Here is a 13,786-nt window from a genome sequence, read left to right on the forward strand (position 1 = left end):
CCATGAGATGAGAATGCTTGAAAATCACTGCTGTAGGCCCAGATGCCTGAATTCAAATATCTATCAATGACTAACTAGGTAGGTGATACCGGAAGTTATTTAATCTGGGCCCCATTTTCCTCTGGAGACAATGGTTGCATATAAATATAACCAATGGACACAAGACACTGGGGGGGGGGGGGGGGAAGGCATTTACAGAGGGGTTGGGGAGGCTGGGGGAGGTCAATGGGGAAAAAAAAGGAGACATATGTACTACTATTTGTAATACTTTAAACAATAAAATAAAATTTTAAAATCCTAAAAAAATAATCATAGGGGTTATGTAAAGTTTAATTAAGTTGATAAATTTAAAACAACTTCTGCCACATTGTAAGCACTACCTAGTGTTTATCATTCTTAATACACATTACAGCTGGAGCTCAACAACTTAATTGAATAAAGAAGTAACTATGTTTAAATGTTTACCTTTTTTCCAATCATAATTATAATCAGAAAACTTTGGATTGATCGATATTAGGAGAGACAAGATATGGAATAAAAGATAAGGTATAAGGGTTAGAAATAGCACAACTGCAAACAATGTTGATTATTATTACCATTCACATAGTACTTATTTTGATACAATATCACAACCTTATTATACTGTATATGTTTAATCAGATGCTAATTATTAATTAAATACTAACTATATTAGATACTTATTTTAGGTTCTACACCTAAGTAAGATTAACCCCCCTTTCCCTCTTTTCTAAAGGGTGTCCCAAAATTCACGCAACAAGTAATTTTGATAGAAAACACAGGTTTATAATTAAAAATTGTATATTTTTTGATTCATAAAGTACACAGTATAGGGCAGGGGTGGGCAAACTTTTTGACTCGAGGGCCACAATGGGTTCTTAAACTGGACTGGAGAGCCGGAACAAAAGCATGGATGGAGTGTTTGTGTGAACTAATATAAATTCAAAGTAAACTTCATTACATAAAAGGGTACGGTCTTTTTTTTTTTTTTTTTTTTTTAGTTTTATTCATTTCAAACGGGCCTCCGGCCTGCGGGCCGTAGTTTGCCCATGGCTGGTATAGGGTTATGTATGGAATAGCATATAGGGTAAATGGCCTCCAGGGCTTTGCTGGCACATACACACTCTTTTGTTGAAATTTTCCATGACTGTTTTTGCATAAATGTGGCCGAATTTCATTGATACAGTGCTCAATTTCCTCCTTCAAGGTGTGGGTGGTCCTGGGCTTGTTGGCATAAACCTTAGACTTCAAAAAACCTCAAAGAAAAAAGTCCAACGGCGTTAAATTGCATGATCTGGGCAGCCAATTCTGATCACCAAAATGGGAAATTACACGACCAGAAAATGACTCATGCAGTAACTGAATTGTTTCTTGGGCTGTATGGCATGTGGCACTGTCTTGTTGAAACCATGTCGTCCACATCCATATCTTGCAATTTAGGCACAAAAAACTGAATTATCATGTCGCGATAGCACCATTAACTGTTATTGCCTGAGCAGCCGCATTTTTGAAGAAGAATGGTCCGATGATGCCTCCAGCCCCAAATCCGCACCAAACAGTGACACATTGTGGATGCATTTGTTTCTCAACAATCACTCGTGGATTTTCTGAACCCCAAATGCGACAATTTTGTCAATTAACCAAGCCATCAAGATGAAAATGAGCCTCATCACTGAAGATGATTTTGTTCAAAAAATCAGCATCCACTTGTTGTTCCATAATCCATTCAACAAACTCTATTTGCTGTGCGTGGTCAGTAGGCTTCAGTTCTTGAGTCAATTGAACTTTGCAAGCATGAAGATACAAATCTTTCATGAGAATACGCTGTAGAGAGCGTCTCGAAATGTCCAGTTCTTGACCACGGTGCCAAAATGATGTCCCTGGGCTCTCAGCAGCACTCTCACGAACTGCTTCGATGTTTTGTGTTGAACGACTTGTTGAAGGACGGCCAGAGTGTTTAAGATCACTAATTGATCCAGTCTCCCTAAATTTTTAAATTAATCTCTTCACAGCTGATGAAGTTAAATCACTATTCCAACCATATTTTGCATGAAAATTGTGAACTGTAGCTGCCAAACCTTCATTTTTAAAATATTGCTGGCAACACTTTACGGCACAAATGGCGTAAAATTCAAATCTTGAGTGAATTTTGGGAAACCCTTATGTCTATGGGTCTGTTTTTTCTTGCTAAATCCCTTCACCTTTTTCGCCCAGCCCCCCAACCAATCTCCCCTCTCATAGCTGTCAGTCTGTTCCCTATCTGTGAGTCTGTTTTCATTTTGTTAGTTTATTTTGTTCATTAGATTCCACATATCAGATGCAACTGTAAATTTCCCTTACTTTGTGGGAAATGCCTCTGTTCTAGTTATCTACTGTTACATAACAAATTGCCCTCAAACTTAGCAGCTTAAAACAACAACATCTGTTATATTCTGTAGTTTGAGAGTTAGGAATCTAGGAGACTCTTAGCAGGTGGTTCTGGCCCAGGGTCTCTTCCAGGTTGCAGCCAAGCCATCAGCTGGGCTGCAGTCATCTGAAGGCCTGACTGGGGCTGGAAGGTCTGCTTTCATTCCACTTTGCCCCACGAAGAAAGCAATGAGATGGCAGAGCATAAATTGAAGGAAATTTGAAAAATCCTACTGATCTCTAAGGATACCATCAAATGTGAGGGTGAGAGTTGGGGGTGAATTCATTCAGAGCCAAGAGCACCTTTCCCCTTACAGCAGCAGTTCTCAACCTGTAGGTCGCGACCTCTTTGGCAGTCGAACGACCCTTTCACAGGGGTCACCTAAGACCATCCTGCATATCAGATATTTACATTATGATTCATAACAGTAGCAACATTACAGTTATGAAGTAGCAACGAAAATAATTTTATGGTTGGGTCACAACATGAGGAACTGTATTTAAAGGGCCAGGAGGTTGAGAACCACTGCCTTACAGAAAGAGCAATTAAAACTCAAACTTTTCCCCACCTCTGTCATAGCCCAAATAATAAGTTAGAGTTAATAATTAACAAAAACTTAGCAGAAAGGATGAAGGGGGGTGGCAGGGGGACAGAGAACAGGAAAGAGAAGATAAGATGCTAAGTATTCCAAGGCAAAGATGCAACTAAGTACTTATTTGAAGTACTTTCCATTCACTGTGGGTAAATAGAACAAACAGTACCCTGAACTAGAAACTTCCTAAAATTCACTACTCCCACCAAGAAGAAAAAAGGCTTCGAGACTAATGAGCTCCAACAACAAAGGTTTGGCAGCTCCAAAGCTATAGGTTCCCAAAACAATGTGAAATCTGAGACTAGTTCATAACAACACCAGATACTTCAAGAAAATTACACAATGACAGACTGAAGACAAAATACCCATCTTCTCCAGGAAAATGAGCATATGGAAGGTCAATTATCACCACACCCGTGCAAAAGGAAGATAAAGAATGGATATACAACATATCCTATATAATAAAAGCCTAATATGCTAAGTGCCCAGTCATCTGATGACTATTCGACTGTTCAACCAATCAAAGCATAATATGCTAATGATATGCTAAGGCTGCTCAACTGTTCGCTATGATGTGCACTGACCACCAGGGGGCAGACGCTCCGACCAGTAGGTTAGCTTGCTGCTGGGATCCAGCCCATTGGAACTGAGCAAGATTGGCCGGACAAGCCCTGGAGCCCTCCCACAGTCCTTCCCCAAGTGGCCAACCTCCTGCGTCCCTCCCCAGCCAGCCGGCCACAATCACCCTGATTGGGTCTGGGTGAAACAAGGCCGGACACGCCCTGGAGCCTTCCTGTGGTCCCTCCCCAGACCCAATCGTGCACCGGTGAGGTCCCGCGGCCTGGCCTGTGCCCTCTCACAATCCGGGACGCCTCGGAGGATGTCGGAGAGCCCGTTTAGGCCCAATTCTGCAGGCCACTCCCCTCGGGAGGGCGCCAGACACAGGGCTCATGGCTGGCGATGGCACGAGCCTCTCCTGATCTGGACTGATTGGGCGTGAGTTACTGGACTGACAGTAGGCGCAGTGGGGGTAGGCGCAGTGGGGCCAGGATGAGTGGGAGCGGCAGGTAGGAGCTGCAGGCAGCATTGGACTGTGGGTTTCGGCCTGATCCCCACAGGCCACCCCGAGGGACCCCACCTGGGCACAAATCCATACATCGGTCCTCTGATTGGCAAATAAAAAGCCTTGAAGATCACTGAAAGTGGGGGGATGGAAGGGCATGATACTTAACTATGAAAAACTTCGAAAGGACAAAAAGTAAAAGGAAGTGGAGAATCTCTGAACATCCAGATCAGTGGTTCTCAACCTTCTGGCCCTTTAAATACAGTTCCTCATGTTGTGACCCAACCATAAAATTGTTCATTGCTACTTCATAACTGTAATGTTGCTATTATTATGAATCGTAATGTAAATATCTGATATGCAGGATTGTCTTAGGCAACCCCTGTGAAAGGGTCGTTCAACCACCAAAGAGGTCGCGACCCACAGGTTGAGAACCGCTGATCTAGATGAATTCATTATGCTCTTCAAGGAATTTAAAAAATCTCAAGTAGATCTTTTATGATAAAAAATGTAACTGGTGGAAAAATATACATAGGTAAGAAAGGAAATTTAAGTTTAAATCCTCTACAGAACTTATAAACACTGGGAACAGAATCATGACAGGAAGAGGAGGCTTAACCATACAGAATGCAAAATAATACAAAACAATTAGATGCATTTTTATACAATCAATGGTGATCTAATAAACAGACAACTGGTATACCACCACCATTCCCAGAAAAAGATAGCCTTATATAAGAAAAAAACAAGCATTAAATTTAAAAAATTGGTGAAGGGCACAAAATAAACTCCAAAACTACAGAAAGGCAAACTTGAAATATAAGCAGAAAAATAAACTCTTTAAACAAAGCTATAAGCCATTTTATTAAGCGCTGGTCCAAAATGAACATGAAAAGTTTCCTTAACTTAATTCTTCCCAGTTCCTCCTTCCACTCAAAAGTAAGACATCACCAAGCAATTGATATTCTTCAAACAAGCCTAGTGAGCTGTTCCTTCTTTATGTCTATAGAATATATAGATGTTGCCTTTCCCTTTGAGTAGAAAAGAAAGAGTTACTAACTGTTTCAGTTGGGAAATTTTACTTTGAGGCAAATTTACAAAAATAACTATGAATTGAGCTAGCAAAAAAAAGTTATCCATCCTGATTAGTGATATCTAAGTTCCCAAATTGTGTAATTTTATCCACTTTTTAAGTGGGCCACTCCAAAATTCTTACTTAATCAAAACTTTAATAAATGTTGACCATGTCATTTGTCACATTTCCTCTCTGTCTTGTAGTGGAGTAGAACAAGCAGTGCTGGGTATGATTTAAATATCTAATAAATGTTTTAAAACCTAACTAAACATAGGGAAAAATAACTTTCTCATTTTACTCAGTAGTAAGCTGGGCATAATATCTACCTCAGAACTGTTTTAAGCATAAAATATGACCATGAGTGTGAAAGCTCTCAGCAACAAATACCTTTATAGTGATGTACAGATCACAGTTTACTTGATTACTGAACTTTCTTCTTAGTTTCCTACTCATTCACTGGTCATAGGCTTCTAAACATAAGAAACCAAGTGTCTACTTAATAAAAGGTTCTCAATCTTTTAAAACCCATGCTTCTTTAAGAAGCACAAATCCATCGCCTATTGTGTTTTTGATGTGTTTCCCTAAAATAACATTAAATGCACTTTTTTAAACTACAGTCTCTTCCTGCAATAATGAAATATGACCCAACATCACCTTTTAAAGAAGCACTAAATTCATAATATGAAATTTCATACATAAACTATAAAATATTGGAGCGCTAAAAAATTACTATTCCTAATTTCATAGAGTATGAAAGCTAAGTTGTTTACATATTCATTCAATAAACTTATCACTGACATACGACTTGCATACTTCAAACGGTATATTCCCCAAATTTTTTTCATGTAAATACTTTCCTCATCACTCCACTGAAACTACATTATCTACAACAAATACTAAATAAATAAAAATTAAATACTAACTTTTCTCCTACCTGTCTGGCTTTATTTTGGCCTTCATTGGCTCTTCATCTCTTCTCCAACTACAATATGCAAAATTAACTACTCCATTCTTTGTGGTACTAAAACATCATCTTTGTAGTGCCTAGCACAGTGAATGACAAACCTTTAGTGATGCTCAATATTAAAGTGTTACTTTAATTCTATTATAAAACTTCTATTATCACTAATTGTATTTGTGTCTGTGAACCTCATCAGACTAGAACTGGAGGCAAGAATCCAGGTCTTCAATATTTTTTTTTTGGCATCTTAATCCTAGATTTATTCAACATAATCCTTTTACTCTACCCAACAAAGTATAAACACTATATCTAAAATTTTTTAAAAAATCAATTTTACAAGTACTCTGATCTCCCATTTTAGAAGTAATCAACAATATTTGCTAAATCAGATTAGATTCTGCTTCGTACTACACTGTCCTTTGAATATGTCACCCATCTATCATCCACATATTTGCTCATACCTTTATAAGCTCCTCTACAAAACCTTCCAAAATCACTTACTCCAGAGCTGATCTTTTTCTCAGGATCTATTAAAAAATATTATTTTAGCCGAAACCGGTTTGGCTCAGTGGATAGAGCGTCGGCCTGCGGACTGAAGGGTCCCAGGTTCGGTTCCGGTCAAGGGCATGTACCTGGGTTGCGGGCACATCCCCGGTGGGGGACGTGCAGGAGGCGGCTGGTCGATGTTTCTCTCTCATCGATGTTTCTGACTTTCTATCTCTCTCCCTTCCTCTCTGTAAAAAATCAATAAAATATATTAAATATATATATATATTATTTTATATGGTACCTTGTGTAAAATATTCTTTGGTACTTGCTATGTTTCCCTAAACTGAACATACTTATCCCAACTCCACAATACTGGTATACTCAACAGCAAGGTCCATGACAACTTCTTGCTCCTACACTTACTTAGCACATTTTTCAGGTAACTGGCACTCACTATACAGATAGATTAAAATGTAAGGTACAACAGAAGTACAAGCTAACAAAGAGCAAGCAGTAACAGATTTGGCTGTTTAGCATAAGCAGGCTTCTTTTTTAAAAAATTTTTATTGATTTTAGAGAGAGGAAGAGAGAGACATGAATGCAAGAAACATCATGCAACCTGGCTGGGGGTGGAACCAGAAACCTGGGTATGTGCCCTGATTGGGAATCAAACCCTCTACCTTCTGGTGTACAGGACAATGCTCCAACCAACTTAGCCACACTGCCATGGCAGCAGGCTTCCTTTAAAAGGATAATTTGGCACAGCACCTCTCCCCTCTATAGTGATGACACAGAAACTGGGTGTTCATTGGATAAAGAGAAGAGCTATACTCTACAGTGCTCAGGTCAAGCAGCAGCTACCTTTCAACTCACAGAATGTGGGAAAGGTAGAGACCACTACTTTCTGGCATAAATGCAGAAACCAAAGCCTTATTCAAAGGTGAAGTATTTCCACTAATGTCATAGAGAAAGTCAATGGCAGAACTTGCACTGAAACCCATGTCTCCTCTCTCCCAATCAAGAAACCTTACTGCATCAAACTGCTTCTCTAATTATCTCAAAAGACTAGTCAGTCTGTCTTTAAACCATACATGCCAAAGGGAAAACCCACAAATACCCAAGTCACTCATTGAACTGTCACACAAAGGAATTAGAAACTGGGGGAGGGAAATGCTTTTGTAGACTCCTTTGCATCTTCCCAGACCTTGACTACCAAGTGTTCCCAAGTTCTCCTTGGCCCCTTTTTACTCTACACCAAGCATGTCAAACTTGCAGCCCACAATGACTATTTTTGTGGCCCAGCCAATATAACAGTATCTAAGAAACATTTTAATAAAAATTTTGTAACTTAATTTTTACAATACCCTGTTATACATAATCTATATACGTAAAAGCCCAAGCGACTGTTCGACCTTTCGACCGGTAGCTATGACACGCACTGACCACCAGGGGGCAGACACTCCAACCGGTAGGTTAGCTTGCTGTTGGGGTCTGGCCCATTGAGGACTGGGAGATAGGCCAGACACGCCCTGGAGCTCTCCCACAGTCCCTCCCTGGCCCTGATCCTGCACCAGTAGGGTCCCTCAGCCTGGCCTGTACCTTCTCACAATCCATGACCCTTCAGGGGATGTCCGAGGGCCAGTTTCGGCCAGATCCCCACAGGCCAGACCGAGGGACCCCACTGGTGCACCGGGGCTCTAGTTATTAATAACAAACTACAACATTCGCTAATGACTGATTACTATAATCGTGTTGCATTCATTTCCCTTCCTCACCTTACACGCAGGCGCACCATTTCTCTCCACTAATACTAGCAGTGAATACTTTAGCAGCCGATTGCCACGTCATTAGTCTTGGACTGACTTGTTTGGTGTGCCAACAGGAAATATTTCGCTTTCAGAGAACAAGAAAAATAGGTTTATTTGCATTGTGCTTATTAATTTGTGTAGTTATTCAGTGCCTGGTAAGTTAATGTTCAAGAAAAAATATTAATTTTTATTAAAGTGTTCTATTATTTTATGTTAATGATTACTCACTTATTTCAGCCCTATGTACGAAGTATGTCTCTGTCAAAATAAACCTATGTTTCTATTAAAATTGAAACTTTTGTTTTTTGCAGCCCACATAAACTTAAACCTTGTTTATTTGGCCCCCGATAGCTTTTGAGTTTGACATGCTTGCTCTGCACCAGTGATTCTCAACCTTGGCTGCACATTAGAATCACTTGGGAATCTTTTTAAAACCCTGATTTCTGGGCCTCATCCTCCAGAAATTGTTTCTTTGTTACTAATATTGTGGCCCCGCCCCATAACAAAGAAACAGAATTTCTGGAGGATGAGGCCCAGAAACCAGGATTTTAAAAAGATTCCCAGGTGATTCTAATGTGCAGCCAAGGTTGAGAACCACTGCTCTACATTCTCCATTGGTGTTTTCACCTGCAGCCTATTGCTTCATCTAGCAGTTACAGATAGGCATTACCAACCAGACATTTTTTTGTGTGTGCTGCCATTCTGCACTCTAAACATCTCTACATATGTATGTCCCATGCACACCTTAAAAAAAACCTTCAGCATTATAAATTCATTCACCCTCAGTCAACTAGATCACTCCCTTGTGGTCATATTGCCTACCTTGGCGAATGGCATCATCTAACCAGAAATGTATCACTGGATTTCTCTCATCTCCCTTACATCAAACTCCAAGTTTTATCAATTCTCCCTCCTAAATTCAGTAGTTCTTGTACCCCCAACCAAATCATTTCTTATACATTACAATGATCTCCAAAGCTTTTTGACCACTCACCTTTATTATTAAAAATATTTTGAGCATACATACAGGCACCCAAAATATATGCATATTTACATATAAGGTAAAATACATGTATATCCACAGCAATATAGTAAGATATTATAAACCTTAATAAAAACATTCCTGCAGTTCAAGAACCTACATTTTAGAAACTGTATAATGTCCCTACAGTAAGAAATACACACACACAGACACTGCTTCAAATAGCCATTTGAAACACTTTCTTTGATTCTCACACACACACACACACACACACACACACACACACATTTCACAATGAAATGATATACACATGCTTTGGCATATTGGTAAATATAGTTAACCTTATCTTGTAAAGCCACAGACAAAAAATAAAATTTCAAGGTAGTTGACGTTTAAAAACCCACGTTTTATTATTCTATTAATAAAACTTAACTCTGGCCTTAGCCGGTTTGGCTCAGAGGATAGAGCCTCCGCCTGCGGACTGAAGGGTCCCAGGTTCGATTCTGGCTAAGGGCACATGCCTGGGTTGCGGTCTCCCTTCCTCTCTAAAATCAATAAGAACATACTTTTAAAAAATAAAAATAAAACTTAACTCTGTAGAACTCTCCAAAAATTCATCTGGAATAAAAAAAAAGACCCTGAATAGCCACAGCATCCTGAGAAAGAAGAACAACATTGGAGAGATCACAATACCAGATATCAAGCTATATTACCAAGCCATGGTTCTCAAAACTGCCTGGTACTGGCATGAGAACAGACATATAGACCAATGCCATTATGCTCAATTAATATTTGACAAAGGAGGCAAGAGCATACAATGGAGTCAAGACAGTCTCTTCACTAAATTGGTCAGATACAAGCAAAAAAATGAAACTAGCTCACCAACTTACACCATACACAAAAACAAACTCAAAATGGCTAACGGACTTAAATGTAAGACGGGAAACCATAAAAATCTTAGAAGAAGCCATAGGCACCAAAGTAGTAGACATTTGTCGTAGCAATATCTTTACCGATACAGCAACTAGGGCAATGGAAACTAAGGAGAAAATAAACAAATAGGACTACATCAAAATAAAAAGCTTCCGCACAGCAAAAGAAACCATCAAACAAAACAACAAGGAAGTCCACTGCATGGAAGAACATATTTGCCAATGATATTTCCGATAAGTGTTTAATCTCCAAAATTTACAGAGAACTCATACAACTTAACAAAAGGAAGATAAACAATCCAATCAAAAAATGGGCAAAGGATCTAAATAGACACTTTTCAAAAGAGGACATACAGAAGGCCCAGAGACATATGAAAAAATGCTCAAAGTCACTAATCATCCAAGAAGATGCAAATCAAAACAACAGTGAGGTACCATCTCACACCTGTCAGAATGGCTATCATCAACAAATCAACAAATGGCAAATGCTGGTGAGGATGTGGAGAAAAAGGAACCCTCCTGCACTGCAGGTGCAGTCACTGTGGAAGACAGTGTGGAATTTCCTTAAAAAGTTAAAAATGGAACTCCCATTTGACCCAGTAATCCCACTTCTAGGAATATATCCCAAGAAACCAGAAACACCAATCAGAAAGGATATATGCACCCCTATGTTCATAGCAGCACAATTTACAATAGCTAAAATTTGGAAACAGCCTAAGTGCCCATCAGCAGATGAGTGAATTAAAAAACTGTAGTACATCTACACAATGGAATACTATGCCGCTATAAAAAAGAAGGAACTTTTACCATTTGCAACAGCATGGATGGAGCTGGATAGCATTATGCTAAGCGATATAAGCCAGTCGGAGAAAGATAAATATCACATGATCTCACTCATATGAGGGATATAATGATCAACATAATTTAATGAACAAGAATAGATCCAGAGACAAATTGTAGGGGAGGGAGGGGGAGTTAGAGAGCAACCAAAGGACTTGTATGCATGCATATTAACATAACCAATGGACACAGACACTGGGGGGGCGAGGGCTAGGGGTAGGGTCAATTGGGGAAAAAGAAGACTTAGGTAAAACTTTAGACAATACAAACGTAAATTTAAAAAACAAAAAACTTGACTCTGTAAAAGTCTTAGAATTAGCCAACTTTAAAAATATGAGAACTTTACCAAATACAGTTTGGCTCCTTTTGCACACAGCTTCTGAAAGAAGATACCACAATTTTTCACTTGTCTACTGAAATAATCTAAGGCTGCTAATGTTCTGGGTTTTATGAGCTGCACCTCCTTTAACAGAAGTACATACTATCATCCTTCCTACCCCAAGACTCCCACCTCTGCAACACACAAAAACCCCACAATATACAACCAATGTCAAAATAAACCTAATACAAGAGATATTTACATATTTGCACAATATAATCCTCTAGCATTTTACCAACAACCTGACTAATCCTAACTTTCCAACAACAGTCCATGCGAATCCTCTCAGATAATTTCAGCTTGTTACATAGTCAGAAATTTAAATTCTCAGAATTCAAAGTGCTGAATTTTTTAGCAGTTTGATGTTTAAACTCATCACTCTAGCACTGTAGTTAAGAGTAAACCAGTGCTCTTACAGGATATTAATGAAAAATCTTCTGATAGAATATTATACTACTCCCCCATGCTGTGAGCCACATTTATTTGACAAGAGGCCAAACAATAAAAGATATTAAGTGGCAAGCATTCCATGAAAACCAACATCATGTTAAACTATTTGATTAACTTTCGTTTTATAGAGTGACCAGATCTCAGTCCCCAGAGTCGCTTACAGAGTTAGGAATGTATTGACACCAATATAGAACTACATATTCATTCAGTGAGGGTAAATAAGGGCAGATTTTAATTAGTGACCAGAAAGTTAAGAAGAAAGCTTTTTAAAATGACTAAATCCAGTGATTTCAATGTTGTTGATTCTATATTTTTCATGTGCAGAAAGCTGAGGGAGATTAGAAAACAATCTTAATATACAACTTAACATTCTTTTTAAAAGAATCAACATTACAAGAACTTAAGATTTTAGGTCTGTGAAGTCAACATGGATTACCTTTCTAAATTAGAGTTTATTTGCTTTTTATTTATAGAAGTAAAGTATGAACCACGTCCCGTCTTTTAAACCACTATTCTAATAATGTCTTCCATTTTATACTGAATTTTAGGATAAGTAAAATGACTTTCTCCTCAAATACCTGTAACCAAAAGACCACTTTGTTTCATCCATTTCCTCTTCATCACTTCATCTTCACTTGATTAATATTGATCAATGAACCAAAATTATTTGAAAATATGAATATAGTGGGACTCTTAGATAAGTCCCTGTCCCCTCTGCACCTTGATGTCCACAAATGTACAAATGTACACTAGATAACTTCCAATTAAAATTCCTTAATAATTCCTAAAAGTGGTCAATTGTGTGATCTATTAGAAAGACCATAGCTTAAGAAAGATGCCTAATCAAAATTCATTTAGCATGTTATTTCTGTGCCATCAAAACAGTCAAAAACCAGGAAGCAATTCTATGCACCTAAATATCTATGTGGTATGCAGGCCCAAAGAAACCTTACCAGTGAGGGTATCAATTACATATTGAGTTTTAAAAATCTTTTGTTATACCAAGAAGACATGAAAAGGTGTCAACTTTTGATCATACACTCCAAGTGTTTCACATTTTACATCTGATTTTTACAACTATACTGTAACCTGTGATTCAAACATGGGCTATGGAGCTAGACCCCATGGTTTCTCCATTCAAGGCTAGATGACCTTATACTCCCTATCTCAGTTTCTTCATTTGTAAAATGGGATAAAACAGCAACTACTTCATTAGATCGGTTCCACGATTAAATAAGAAAATACACATAAAATGCACTGAGCTAAGCATGGCCTTCACTGTCATTATTACAGTGATTATTACTTTTATTATTACCGTAAGTATTCTTGTTCCCATTTTAGAGATGAGGAAACGGAAGCCGAAAGTATCCTTTACCAGTGATCCCACCAATTAGTGCTAGGTTTTGACTCAAAAGCACAAACTTGGTAAAATAAAAATTGTTTAGGTATAAAATACTTGTACTGTTTAAAACACCACTTATCATTATGAAGCATAAGAAAGGACACGCAATACATAGGACCCGGCAGCGTCGGGCACTGATTCTCCCGGAGACCCAGGGGGACGCCCTGCGAGGACAGGACGCGCGTCGTCGGGCCTCCGCGGGCGCTGGCCATGGCCGCCGAGGCCCGCGACACCCCCCGCCCGCTGCGCCCCCCCCCCCCACCCCGGCCCCCTGCGCACTCTCAGGGCCTGCCGGGCCGGGCCCAGCCCACACTCGCCCCGCCCCAGGCGGAGGGCTGCACCAACTCCACTCCGAGAAGGACGAACAAGCCCCTATCCTGGAAGCTAA

At 39.2% G+C, this 13,786-nt stretch overlaps 1 protein-coding gene and 1 long non-coding RNA gene across 4 annotated transcripts in view; one reads left to right on the plus strand and one right to left on the minus strand.

The window, feature by feature from the left end:
• The window catches only part of LOC132211217 (uncharacterized), a 1,824,365-nt gene that overhangs the window by 109,128 nt on the left and 1,701,451 nt on the right, over positions 1–13,786 (plus strand). The window lies entirely within an intron of this gene.
• Positions 1–13,786, minus strand: part of ITGB1 (integrin subunit beta 1) — a 61,010-nt gene that overhangs the window by 46,587 nt on the left and 637 nt on the right. The window lies entirely within an intron of this gene.

Source organism: Myotis daubentonii, chromosome 1 (assembly GCF_963259705.1).
Source record: "Myotis daubentonii chromosome 1, mMyoDau2.1, whole genome shotgun sequence".
NCBI lineage: Eukaryota > Metazoa > Chordata > Mammalia > Chiroptera > Vespertilionidae > Myotis > Myotis daubentonii.